At 40.4% G+C, this 13,397-nt stretch overlaps 2 pseudogenes; one reads left to right on the top strand and one right to left on the bottom strand.

Annotated features, from left to right (window-relative positions):
• Positions 1-2,971: 2,971 nt before the first annotated feature.
• Positions 2,972-7,507, bottom strand: LOC131688373 (uncharacterized; annotated as a pseudogene).
• LOC131694157 (asparagine--tRNA ligase, cytoplasmic-like) lies at positions 4,349-5,794 on the top strand (annotated as a pseudogene).
• Positions 7,508-13,397: the final 5,890 nt, after the last annotated feature.

The raw sequence follows: 13,397 nt of genomic DNA, 5'->3' as shown, positions 1-13,397 counted from the left end.
TATAGAGGTTTTAACCTTAGGGTCATTCGCCTCTTTTCGGGTTAAAGAAATCTCCTTTGGAAAAATCTCTAACCCTATGTGCGGGGTTGGGAATCGAACCCAGGTGAGCTGCGTACAAGGCAATCGATTTACCAACTACGCTATGCCCGTCCCCCGTGTGCAGAAAACTATTGTATTTCTAGGATGTGAAAAAGTGAAATTTATTTAAATAAAAATGAGCAAACTAGGTGTGGGTGTGTGGTGTGATTTATTGGGCTATTGTGGGTCTCGAGTTCACTTTACGCTGCGGTACGTACCGATGCTGGGCTGCTCGTGGTGTTCGCTGAAGGCGAGCGCTCGCTGATGATTCCGCGCGATGCTCGCAGTTGGTGCTGGTGGTACAGCTATGGCGTCCCGATGTGCGTGGGTCGCGAAGACGCCAGCCGATTGTAATGGCGGATGGGTGGCGTGGCGGGAATGAAACTGTACGGCGTCTTCCTTCTTTTGCTCAATCGATAAGCCACGGACGATACCGCATTGGCTTCACCGAGAAGGGCCCTCCTTTTCACTTAGGGCACAACGCCCGAGGGTTCACAGGGCTCTGCGGCACCTGTTCGCTAACTATTTGACGGTTAGACGTGGGCAGATTCCTTTTCCTAGGCCGAACCGTGTGCAGTGAGGGTTTTAATCGAGTATAAAAAAGGGTCCTGACTGGGACGTACAGCGAATGTGAGACATACAGTACCAGGATAGGTTCGACGGAGCCATTTACCTGAATGAACAGAAGAATTCTGGATCTCCAAGATGTCGGTTAAGTCCAGTCTCACAATTTAGAAATACTTTCCACTCACTTCTTATGCACACGAACGCCGTTGTACTAATGACCGTGTACTTTCAATTTCCTCTTCCCTTACTACCGTTACCCACCATTGCTATTTCCACTCCAGGTGTAACCTATCACCACCCCTTTCAGGGGTGTATTTCTTTGTATTACAGTTTCGACCCATTCCAGCCCAATGTTTTTATTTACAATTATGTGTGATGTGTATTTGTCCCTACTATTTACATTTTATATATATATATATATATATATATATATATATATATATATATATATATATATATATATATATATATATATATATATATATATATATATATATATATATATATATATATATATATATATATATATATATATATATATATATATATATATATATATATATATATATATATATATATTTATTTATTTAATATTAACCCTACTAACCTTAACATCAAGAAACACAACAGTTTAAAAAAATACAAAAATGCACATAAAAATCATCGGGACTTGTAACGACGGTTACAAAACCCTAACTACATACGTATTCTTCCGGGTAGTCGAACAGTTGTATCGATTCACTTCACTACGAATGAAATTTTCAGTCTGACCGGAAGGACAGTTGACAGCTGCTTTGCTTGCAGCAAATTTGTTGCTCGGCGCTGTGATCGAGCAAGTGTGTGACAAACCGTAACCTTTTGCGTGTTGGAATCGTTAGAACAGCGGAAAATCTACGAAAGGTTCGAAGAGTACCGAAGGCTTTAGTAATTACGTCGCGTGTCTCGGTGAGATTTTTGTCCATGCGGAGTCCAAGGTGTGTAAGGGCCCAGATAAGCTGAAATTCCATTCCGATTCCGTTCCGTTTTGACGTTGTGGATCGCAGTGGAACTTATGTTCAACCCTGTGCATATGTCTAAACCAGAGCAAAACAAATCGATCATCTCTTTTTCTCCTATCAATTTTTCTTTCGTGTGTCATCATGCGTTGCGTTACCAGTCAGAAAGAGATAAAAAACTTTGTTTACATATAGTATTAAAAGCAGCAAACGAAAATTTCAATCACATTTATCTTTCTGCAATTAAAAATATATATTAGCAAAAGTTTTTCACTACAATCGGAGCATAAAAAAGTTCCGGAAGTGCTTGTGGAGTTTTGTTGTTGTTTTTCCGAATAGTAAGCTAGCGAGAGTGGATATTTTTTAACACCATATCAACAAAAATGACAAATTGTTGATGAGCGATGTACGGTTGAAATAATGCCTGATGATAAATTCTATTCTATTGCGAACAATAAATCACCTTTGTGTATTGGTATTATGATGTGTAATTATGATGTGTAATTCGATTAATCCAAATCAGATTAGAAACTAGTGTAGGAAGATCTTGTGTAGTGTTTTAAGGAGCCAATAAGAAGATCATGTAGTGAGAAGACTTCACCCCGGAAGCTTAAACAAGGTTCCCCCCACTGATAGTGATTCCATTGTACTGAAGATATAATACTTTTTCATTTGTAAACTCATTCATGTCGTTTTTCATTGAAAAATACCGAGGCGGTGGATTGCCTTGGTGTTTCACTTTCTAGCAGAAGTGGGAATGAAACACGTCCAGTGGCCTGCTCTTCTGCTAGAAAGTGCAACTCGAGAGCAATCCACCGCCCCGGGGTTTTTCAATAAATTCAGTTTGATATTTGTTTCTTTTCTGTACTCTTTCAGTTGAAGGCTCTTTTGTATGGCAATACAAATTACGAAATTACAACGAGTGAAACGTGTTAGCATCTTTGATACACAGCTGCTATTTGGACCAGCGATCATGCAGTTTTGAAGGCTACACGTGGAAATGGATACCCTCGATACGAGATTTCAACGTGCCATAATGCGATTTGGAGCTGGCTGATAACTATTCGACTAAAACTATATAAGGAATAGACAAACGAATGAAATATCACCACACGCTGTTTTTACTAAAGATTATGAATGAAAGAAAGCCAAATTCCTTTCTTTTCTCTATAGAATGTCATTACGATTCAGTTTATTCTTCGTATATCGCTTTTGGCTCCCAGAGTGTGCACGTCTAATTTTAAGAGAGTTTTAAACTGCTGAATTGTTCCAAAGCAAGAGGGCAAACTTTTATAACTTAACTGGATATTTTCTTTCGATACATAAAGCAATTTACTTTAGAAACATAATTTATTCATTCGCAATATATTTGTCCATGTTTCTGTAAGAGTTATAATTCACTTCGATCGGGTGAAATTGCATAAATATTCTATCTTAGACTCTCGAGAATCGTGCCTCCCACTGAGAGGGTTACATCTCTTTATATCATCGTAGCCTATCTATTTATTGTACCTAACCGAACACATCGTCTGCTGTTCAAATTATGGGATAAAAAATTGGTATCCCTACTTCGCACAAAATCTCTACCTCTTCCAGTATATTCATCGGAACATAGTGTAGCACCCTAATTGTTTGAGAAAAATTAAATCATCTACCCTATATGTTTAACTGTTTCAATCTGGAGCCCTTTTATTCGGTTTGCCTTCGAGTCACCAACATCGGCAGGAAGCACCACATTTCCACCAAGAATCCACTAAATAATGTTACGACGTTGCACCGATTATTTAAAGCGGCTGTCTGCCAATAGAAGATTGGGAACATGAGAAAAACTATACGCAGTGAATCATTCGATTAGTTATTTTGTCTCATTGACTATATTATTCTACATCGCATGGTGCAAACCCCAACGATTCATAGAACGGTGGTGTGTTGCTCTAAATCATAATGTCCCGCTGTTCTGTTTAGTCACCCAGTTGTTATGGTTGTCCTCAAGGCTCCTAATGGCACCTGTGAAATATCAAAGAAAATATTTATTGAAAGCTATTCAAATTGACTTGAAATAATCGTACATTGTACTCCCATCGCGTGGCGACATATACTTTTTCACGAAAATTCAGCCAACGGTTATAAAAAAACATCCATACCCCTAGGGGGAAATCACTCTAAACGTTGGACTAAAATAAATTAGTGAACTTTTTTATTCCCAAAATAATCTCGACTAGTTTTAGCTAATCTTGAATAATCCTACCTATAGTTTTCAATAGTCTTGGTTTAGATAGCAGCTGTCACTTCGACCCATTACGCACTGCTGTTGTAAGGAATTCTCTTTCCGGAAGAAGCTGCCCTGGGGTTAATACTTTCTTCGGACCGAAGCAACATTGCTAACATCAATCTGATCAGTCTAATTCAAAATTGGAATCGATTTATCCTACACCAGATGCACTAAGAACTGTTGGAGGCTATGAAGAAGGAATGTTTTATCCCCCACGATACGGTTAGTGGTATACGAAGAATCTACTATCCGTTTCACCCCGACCGTTCGTTCCGGGGGGCGCAGATGCACATGCAACACCCGGAAGAATGTCAGGAATGCTTGGACAGCGAAGTTCAACAGTATGACGCTAGCTATGAAAAGTTTCAATTCTTAGTGGTAAGTTGGGTGGTTTCTTTCTTTAAGATAAATTTTTTTTGAATTTAATATAATCTCTTCTCGTTAGATTACCATCCGACGTTGGCAGCCGAAACTGATATCTATGCTGAGATGGTAAAAGAAGCATAACCTACTCGTAGTAACAAGGATGAAACGGAAATCAATCCCCTGTTCGGCACTCAACAAACGTTGCCAGTAAGTACTCTTATCCATTACACTTGCCGGAAAGTGAACGGCCGCTGAAATTCAACCAACGGTGATGGATAATAATAATTGAATATTGATCCAATTTTTCTCACCACCTCTAGACGATCTCTACACCTTGGAAAAGCGTGTCGATGACGAGTTCGGTGATGGAACAGCGGAAAAACCCTTCAAAACAATCCTACAAGCCATGAAGCACGCCGGCAAGGAACCTTTCCCAAGAATTTATGTAAACGCTAAGGATGCAAAATCGGAATCACCCTACGAACTAGTAGCCAAATCTCAGCTCAAGAAAATTCTTGAAAAGCGTTCTCAGCGATACCTTGTGTCAGAGGTTCCAGAAGGTAAGTCCGCTCCCGGTGGACATGAGCTGCACGTTGATTATTGGTAGCTAATTGGATTAGCTCCGGCCGGTGGGGCAGATTCTATTTTGAACGAGGATGCTTATCCTGATGTCTAGCTCGATAACAGACACATTATGATTAGAGGCGAAAATACTTCTAAGATTCTCAAGATGAGAGATGTCATTATGATGGCATTTAGGGAGCATTATCATGAACGTGGTTACACGGAGGTAACGCCGCCGACGCTGGTGCAAACACAAGTTGAAGGAGGGTCGACTCTGTTCAAACTGGACTATTTTAGGTAAATAAAAAATGTTCGCATTAGAAGTATTTGCTCAAACAATAAATACATTTTAGGGCGGAAGCATTCCTGACGCAAAGCTCACAAAAATATATGGAAACCTGTTTGCCGGCATTGGGCGACTATTGCATTTCTCAAAGTTACCGTGCAGAGCAGAGTCTTGCTCGCCGTGATTTAGCAGAATACAGTTATATTGAGGGTGAATGTCTCTTTATTACTTTCAAAGAGCTACTTGATCGGCTGGAAGATTTGATAGTAGATGTTGTCGATCGAGTATTGAAATCTCCGTGGGGTCATCTTAACCCGAATTTTATGCCACCGAACTATGTCGATGCTATTGACTGGCTAAAGGAGAACAACGTCACCAAGAATGATGGAACTTTTTATGAGTTTGGCGATGATATTCCGGAGGGTCCGGAACGAAAAATGACGGAGCAAATAAACGAACCAATAATGCTGTGCCGGTTTCCCGCGAAAATTAAATCATTTTACATGTCTAGATGTGAAGACGATCGCCGATTAATTGTCGGAGGTCGATTTCTCTGAACAGTATTACTAAAAAGCTAGAAATTGACACTTTTACTTTAAGAAAATAAAATATTGTCATTCTATATCAATATATTTGTATTATATCTAATAAAGCAACATACAGAGAGATGAGGGAATTTTATTAGGCACCTAAAAGCCCGTTGACACGAAACGCGTATTTTCAGTTGCAGGCAATACTCTTATCACATATCCTTCGGGGTCGTTCCCATTAACCAAAGTACGGCACTCTCTGATTGAATTTGAACTTCCTGGCTAGAGTGAGTGTTCGAAGTGCTTACCAAACAGCCCGGTTGTCGAGGTTCCAGTGCAATCCACCAGTGCTACATACGGCCCGTTGTCCAATAGGAACAAGCGAACACCAGATACGTTCGTGTACCAACCGAGGGGAAATTTGAATTAAGTGGGTTCCCGCCGGTAGCAGCCAACTGAGAGTTACTGGATCGCAAGAATACAAATGCATTCGGTAGAATGTCACGGGCCAGGGACAAAGTATTAATGTTGGCCATGATTTGGTACAACCGGCCAGAACTTTCACACAACACCAGAATTCGACTTATTTCGCTATCGTAACTGGTGCTCTAAATCGCTTTGAGAGATTTTGTAAAATCTGTAGCATTTGGGTGTTTTGATTATCTGTTAAATAGACATCAGTAACGAGTGAATTTTTTTTTTTAATTTGTAATGTTCTTACCTTGCAATTCAACCGCTTTCCTTAAGTCATAGATTAATCGGTGCAGGAATCGAAATTCCCCGTCACCGAACTGTTCTTCTGTGCCAATATTTTCCTTAAGAAAGTCAACCCATCGATTCGTACCCCCGTCGACGGCAATGCGGATTTTTGCTGGAATTTGACAAGCTCATCCCATATTCTATTATTCACACACCAATTAAACGAAAACAGTTGATAGTCTCGCCCAAAACAAGATATTAAATAAAAGATATTATCCAGTAGATCCAAAATCACGATAATGCATTTGACTTGATATATTGTTGTTGCCAACGAAAATTGTGTTTTTTGGCTTACACATTTTTCAAAAAAGCGCTCCAAAACAACATTCGCCCCCAGCGCACGCATACGAAAACTGAGAACCGCAAAATTTTGTGATATAAAACAGAGCTACATGACAGCCATGACAATGATATATGTGCTTTTCATAATATTACCATAGCTGAGAAACAGCTGGGGGTCCGAATTGGCCAGCGGTCCGAATTGGGCCACTTCCCCCTAGATGTGCACACATGCACACACAGACATTGACTGATCTCGACGAACTGAATCGAATGGATTATGACATTCGGCCCCCGAGTCTCAGTTGAAAAGTTGATTTGTGGAGTGATTGCATAGTATTTCTTTATATGCAAAAAGCACAAAGGTTTAGATAATTTCATGTGCGATCGCACTTTCCAACTCATAACTCCAGAACCAGATCCAAATAAAATTCAATAGCAGCCTATGGCTATGTTGCACCTTTCATTTGAGTATAACATTGTTTAAATCGGTCCAACCATCTCTGAGAAAAGTGATATTATTTGATACTCACATACATACACAAACTCAGTTGAGAGCCATCGAGCGCGTCCACGGGTGGCGGATGCAGGAACGACTTGTATCCAGTGTAGGTTAGTTGCGAATAGCCAAAATAAGCAACTCTGGATGAGCAACGCGTTCAGAGAGCAAATCAGGTGACATTTCGGGCGGTCTGGGTCGCTTTTAAACGTAATATGGTGTTGAGCAAATTCACCTGCTACAAGCAGCTGCGGCCGTGGTGTATCCGGCGAGCTGAAATCTCATTGCCGCACACTGGAAGCAGATGGACATTGACTCTTACCATTTCGGTACGATTAAAATTCCCATGCAAGCGTAGAACCGGTATAGCATTTCGTTCCGGAGCACGATCAGCGCGGAGTATAGCGGTTCGTGGTAACACACAAACGATAGATTTCAGCGGAATTGGTGTCGCTTCCGGTAGCGACTCAGTATCGCGTTTGGTACTTGATCGAGCGAGTCCGGTCGACTTTTCAGACAGCAGGAACAATTACACGTTGGTCGGTAGCCCAGTGGGGACGATACTGCAATGAACGGAAGTCAGTAATGATTTTTCATATTTATTCGCCATCGAACTTACCCGCACCGTTTGATGCATCTTCCCCCTCATTCGGTTTCGGTATGTTACAATTTCCCGTGCAAGCGTAGATCCGGTATAGCATCTTGTGCCGGACCACGATCAGCCCGGAGTATAGCGATTCGTTGTTAAGCGCAATTGACACGATCGATCAGCAGAATTTGCGTTGGTTCCGGTAGCGATTCGCTATCCTCCGTTTGTTGCCTTTGAACGAGCGAATTGTTGGACAGCAGGAACAAATACACGTTGGTCACAAACTGTAAACAGAAATAAACAACATCAATTTTCTTCTTTAGTAGGTGAGGCAAAACAATGATTATACTAAAGCACATGAGGCAAAATGATATATTTACTAGCAGGTGATGCAAAACGATATATCGATAATTCAGCATGAGAAACAGATGCAGATTAGAATATCGCGAATGTTTATATTGTTATATCCCTCAACTACTCACTGATACTATGCAGATCAAATTAACCAACAGAATGCACGATTGTTTGCTAGGAACGACTTGATTTTACTATCTACAATTGGGAAAACTGCGACACAATAAGCCAATGATTAGAGTTTTAATATCTAATAAAAAGGTTTCAGATGAACTTGTCCATTGCAAGTTATTCACAATGGTAGCCAATGAATAAATTTTGATACACATAAAAGCAGTCTATAATGCAATGAAACTTGACCACCACAAGAACTAGGTCATAACTGGAACACTACGCACTCGTTTTCAAAACAACTTATTTTCGTCGTCATTTTAATTACACATATATGTTGTCTTCAAATTGCATGTCTGTCCTTATACCAACTGAATAAACTTTTTTTTTCCTAAGATTTGGAACAACAGTGGTACAAAAAAGATTTAACATTAACTTTTTGTTTGTAACTATTTGAAATCTATCTAATAGCAATAATATAATATCAAATGTTTATATTCAGAGTAACAACAGTCAAAACAATGTTGACAGCTCTATGTGGAAGCTGTGGAACGAAATGTCAAATATTTGTGGAACGGAGAATTTCTTCGAGTTTAACACAACCCTGATCACGAAACGGAATAGTTTTCATTCCGTTTTAGAGAGAGATAAAAATAGAAAAAAGGGCAGCCGGAAAAGGGATGCAAGAAAACGGAATTCCGTTTCTGAGCTTATCTGCACCCTAACTTTCTCCATCAGCGAGATTTCTTCCCCGCAGAATATGATGCTGGATTGAGGGGTAACTGTTCCATTTTTACAGCAGATGATTGCTTGTGTCTTTTTTGGGTTGGGAAATAGACTATTGGTAATGGCCCAGTTTTCAATTGCGGCGAGGTCGGTGTTAATTTTTGTTACCAGTTCCTCAATCTGCACAGCTGGTCCCGAGATGTATATTTGGAGATCGTCGGCGTAAACGTGGTATTCGCATCTAAGGGCACTGGGGAGACTATTGATGAGAACAGTAATGCACTTAGGCATGAACCTTGAGGCGTTCCATCGGTAAGCTCCATAGATGTGTCATTCTCTATTTTGATCACTTGTGTTACGTCGTGGACAACTTTCGTTAGTGCAGTGGTGGTATTGTGGTGCTTCCTGTAGCGTGATTGGTATTTGGCGAGAAGTGGTGCATTTGAGCCGTTGAGGTTGTCCGTGATTTTGTGCTAGCAGTACTTTCTCGAGGATTTTTGAAACTGCTGGTAGGACACTAATCGGCCTGAAACCTTCAGGCTCGATCGGGTTCGAGGTTTTCGGGATGGGTGTGATGATGGCTTTTTTCCAGATAGAGGGAAACATTTTGGACTCGATAATTCGATTAAACAAGTATCGGGAGGATGAATGGAGTAAGCATCTTTATGAATGCTATTGAGATATCATCGCAGCCATTTGCGTTAGTGTGGATCCATTGTATTTTAAATGACGTTTCCTCTGCATTTGCGTGACCGAAGTGGAACTGGGGACGTTGTTCTATAGCTCCTGTATTATGATGGACGGGAACGGGATCGACGCCGCATCTGCTCGGTATAGTTGAATGCTGCAATCGACGGTGTCCTTCGGAGAAGAATCGGTTTAGCTGATCAACATCGGCGTTTTCGTCGTCGACATTATTCTATTTTTGGCAGCAAGCAGAAGAATCAGGCCTTTTTGAAACAAGAAAGCGTTCTGTTGAATGTCAAACTTGACGAATGACTGTTTCAACTTGAAATGCATGTATTTGGTTAAGTTCAACAAATACTTCTCTGCATAACTCTTCTTTGCTGTGAAAATGGGCGTATTCACTCTATCTCGTTTTTGGTACTGTACCAATTGATTGAGGCCTTTGATCCGGTTGGGGTAACGAATATAGACTCATGACCGAAATTGCTTGCTCGATTTCTCGATAAAATTTGGGTAAACTTTTGAATGAATATACTAGCGCCGCCACACCAACTTATCCCAACTATCCTCATAAGTCCGAACCGGTTCCGGAATGGTTTGACTAGGTAGAAGTATTACCGCTGTCAATTCAGTCGAGCTCAACCACTAAAAACATGACGACAGTAGCGCACCTGGTCCAGATATCCCAAGTACATTTGAAAACGATAGGGAGTTTTACACAAGTTGAATGCTGAAGATGGACTGTGCTGTAGTGATTGGAGTTCACGTGTTAACAGTTGCGTTTTTACATTAGCTCCGCCTGCGGTGAAGAATTGTGAAAAGTCTGTTGCTATGAAGTCTGCTTGTAGTGCAGAATTGACCTGTGAAGATTACGTATTTTTATTCACGTTGGCGCTGCCGGTGGTATTCGTACGTCTACAATCATGTACACCACTTCGTGAACTGAGATATTATTTGCTGCTATAGCAGCATAATAATAAGTATACTGTTCCAGATCAACGAATCGCGTGCGGAGTATCTGTGATTAACAGATCTGTGGTAGTACAGCTATTATCAGTTATGCGGGTTATCATTGTGGGGAGGATAGAGAGATTGAGTGTTTCGTGGATGTTTTATCTGATATCACTTTGTCGGGCTGCGTTGAAATCGATGTTGCAGTCGTCCAATAAACACGTTCTGTCGAATCCGAAATCGAACAAGTCTAGTATTAATTTTTCGTAGCACTGAGCGAAAAGCTGGTTCGATCCAGACGGGTTGTAAACGACTACAATGCAGATGTTTAGGTTGTTGGTTTGGACTCGGACAGCTAGGAATTCGAAGCGCATTGCAATGGGTACGTTTGGTTCGAATTGCGATTTGAGGATTGGTGCAGTTTTCAATCCTTTTTGGACATATAGACCAACACTCCGTAAGTTTTACTACCTCGACCTGTTTTCGTGGGTAGAGAGTATCGAATGAAATTGTAGCCGAGTATGTGGATCGGTCTAGCAGGAGCAGTTTGCTTTAATTTCCTTTCTGTTAGACCTAATAGACAGTAGTTGTGTTGATCTAGTAGAAGCTTGACGCCGTCGATATGACGTTCTATGCCTCGGGTGTTAAGATGTCTTATACGCAGGTACGTAGAATTCTTGAGGGTTAAAGTTGGGTGACAATAGAATTGTCTGTAGATTGGGCGTCGAGGAAGATTACGAGTTGTTGCCTTTGTCTTCTACCTCCACTAGCTGGGTTAGATGTTCGGTGTCCTCAACTGAGACGTATTTTTTGTTTCCCAGGAAGTCGAACAGCTTCCTCATAAAAAAAATATACACGAACTTTATCCCATAAAGTCCAATGATTCCACATATTCACAGGTCCGTCAAGCTCTTGAATCATTAGATGTTTATCAGGGCATAACTTGGCATCTTTATGAACACTAAAATATCTCTGGAGAACTTTGTTTTTGACCTCGCGGCCGTCGAATGTAACGATTATGGTAGGTGAAATCGAGCGGTCACTCCATTTCGAGGGTCTTATTGGCAGTCGAAAGCACATCACCACATGAGATGCATCGTCTTGCAGCCCGAGAAATCACAATCCCTTCAACGATGCTTTTGATATTTTCATTCTTTTCCTGAAGTACTTTATTTATAGCGATTCGACAGCTGTTAAGTTTTTCGGTGCAGGTGGCTGACTCCGGATTTGATTATCTCCATCTTCGTTTCAATATCTTACTCTGTTCAGTGCGTTTTGAACAAGATTGGTTTTCGTCCGCCAGTTTGTTCTGGATTTTGTTTATCTGCGTTTTACTATCACAGCGATCGCTCGAAAGTTGTTTCTTTAGTTCGCTAACTTTAGTGGTCAAATTTTCGATCCATTTGGGTAGACATACCGCATGTGCCGTCGCTCTGGGAATGAGGCAACCACGGACTGCACATATCTCGCAAAGATACCAATAGTTAGGGGCCATACACTAATTACTTAAGGGCATAAAGGGGGAGGGGGAGTTTCAAAATATCTTACAAATTCTTATCTGAGGGGGAGGGAGCGTTTGTCCTTTCTTACGTAATATCATAAAACAAGTTTAAAAAATTAAATCCATAAGGAAAATATTCTTTTTAATAAGAAAAGGGAACTATTTGCATTTGTATGGTACATCCTTGTATATCAAACAATATGAGTAACTTTTTGGCTCTTGGATGTACATTGTTCTGTTCGGGAACTGGAATCACAATATGCCTTACAAGTTAAGAAGTGTTGATACCCTTCGTGTTGTTAGACCGACTTTGTCCTTTTCAAACGTTCGATTCAAACCCGCAAGGTATCTGGAAAATGTTCTAACATGCGATTGTCAAAGATCTTGAATGTCTAATATTTCCAGAGTGTGGACTGTATTTTTAATTCAATTTTAATTCAAGAAAATTCGAAGATGGTTAACTCGAAGCTATGCGTACGATAAGCGTCACAGCGGGAACTCAGCATAAATTCATGCCAGAAGAGGTTATAAACTCTTTTAAATTCTACATCACAAGAAAATAGATTCAAAGGAAGTGGAATATAGCACATAGAAGTGGAATATAGCAAAGCAGCTCATGTGGACCAAATTGGAGTTACTGAATATCTGTCAACAGTTATTCTTTCTACTGGGCGAGATTGACATGCAATTAAAATTCTGCAGATGATTACAGTTAAATTATGTCATGATTTTTATTGTAATAATTCTATCGAGCTTTTTATGAGCCATAATTGCGGTCTAAATTTTTCAGTTCGTAATACGTTTAATTGCCCTTTTTGACAATAATCGTTTACGCCAGCTTGACAGCAACGCCCAGTTGAAGATGTCGGGCGTTCATTAAATAAACATCCAACGCATTGGACTAACGTAGGATGACTTAATCTCACTGGACGGTTGACGTAAACGATTATTGTCAAAAAAGGGCTATTAAACGTATTACGAACTGAACAATTTAGACCGCCATTATGGCACGTGAAAAGCTGGATACATATCGTTTTCGCTATCTTATTATTAGATGAATTAATTCGATTTTTTAATTACGATAATCATGATAAGATCTTATGTAGGGGGAGGGGGAGTTCGCTAAAATCTTATGAACTCTTATCTGGGGGGAGGGGGAGGTTGAAAAGCTCTAAAAAGCCTTACGTAACTAGTGTACTTAAGACTTAAGACAGTGGTCGCAACGGATCCAGCAAATGTTTTCGTTGCTTCGCTTCTTCGGCACTGTTCTTTTTATCACAGGC

Source organism: Topomyia yanbarensis, chromosome 3 (genome assembly GCF_030247195.1).
Source record: "Topomyia yanbarensis strain Yona2022 chromosome 3, ASM3024719v1, whole genome shotgun sequence".
Classification (NCBI taxonomy): Eukaryota; Metazoa; Arthropoda; class Insecta; order Diptera; family Culicidae; genus Topomyia; species Topomyia yanbarensis.
The sequence above is the reverse complement of the archived record's forward strand: the minus strand, read 5'-3'. Positions and strand labels throughout refer to the sequence as shown.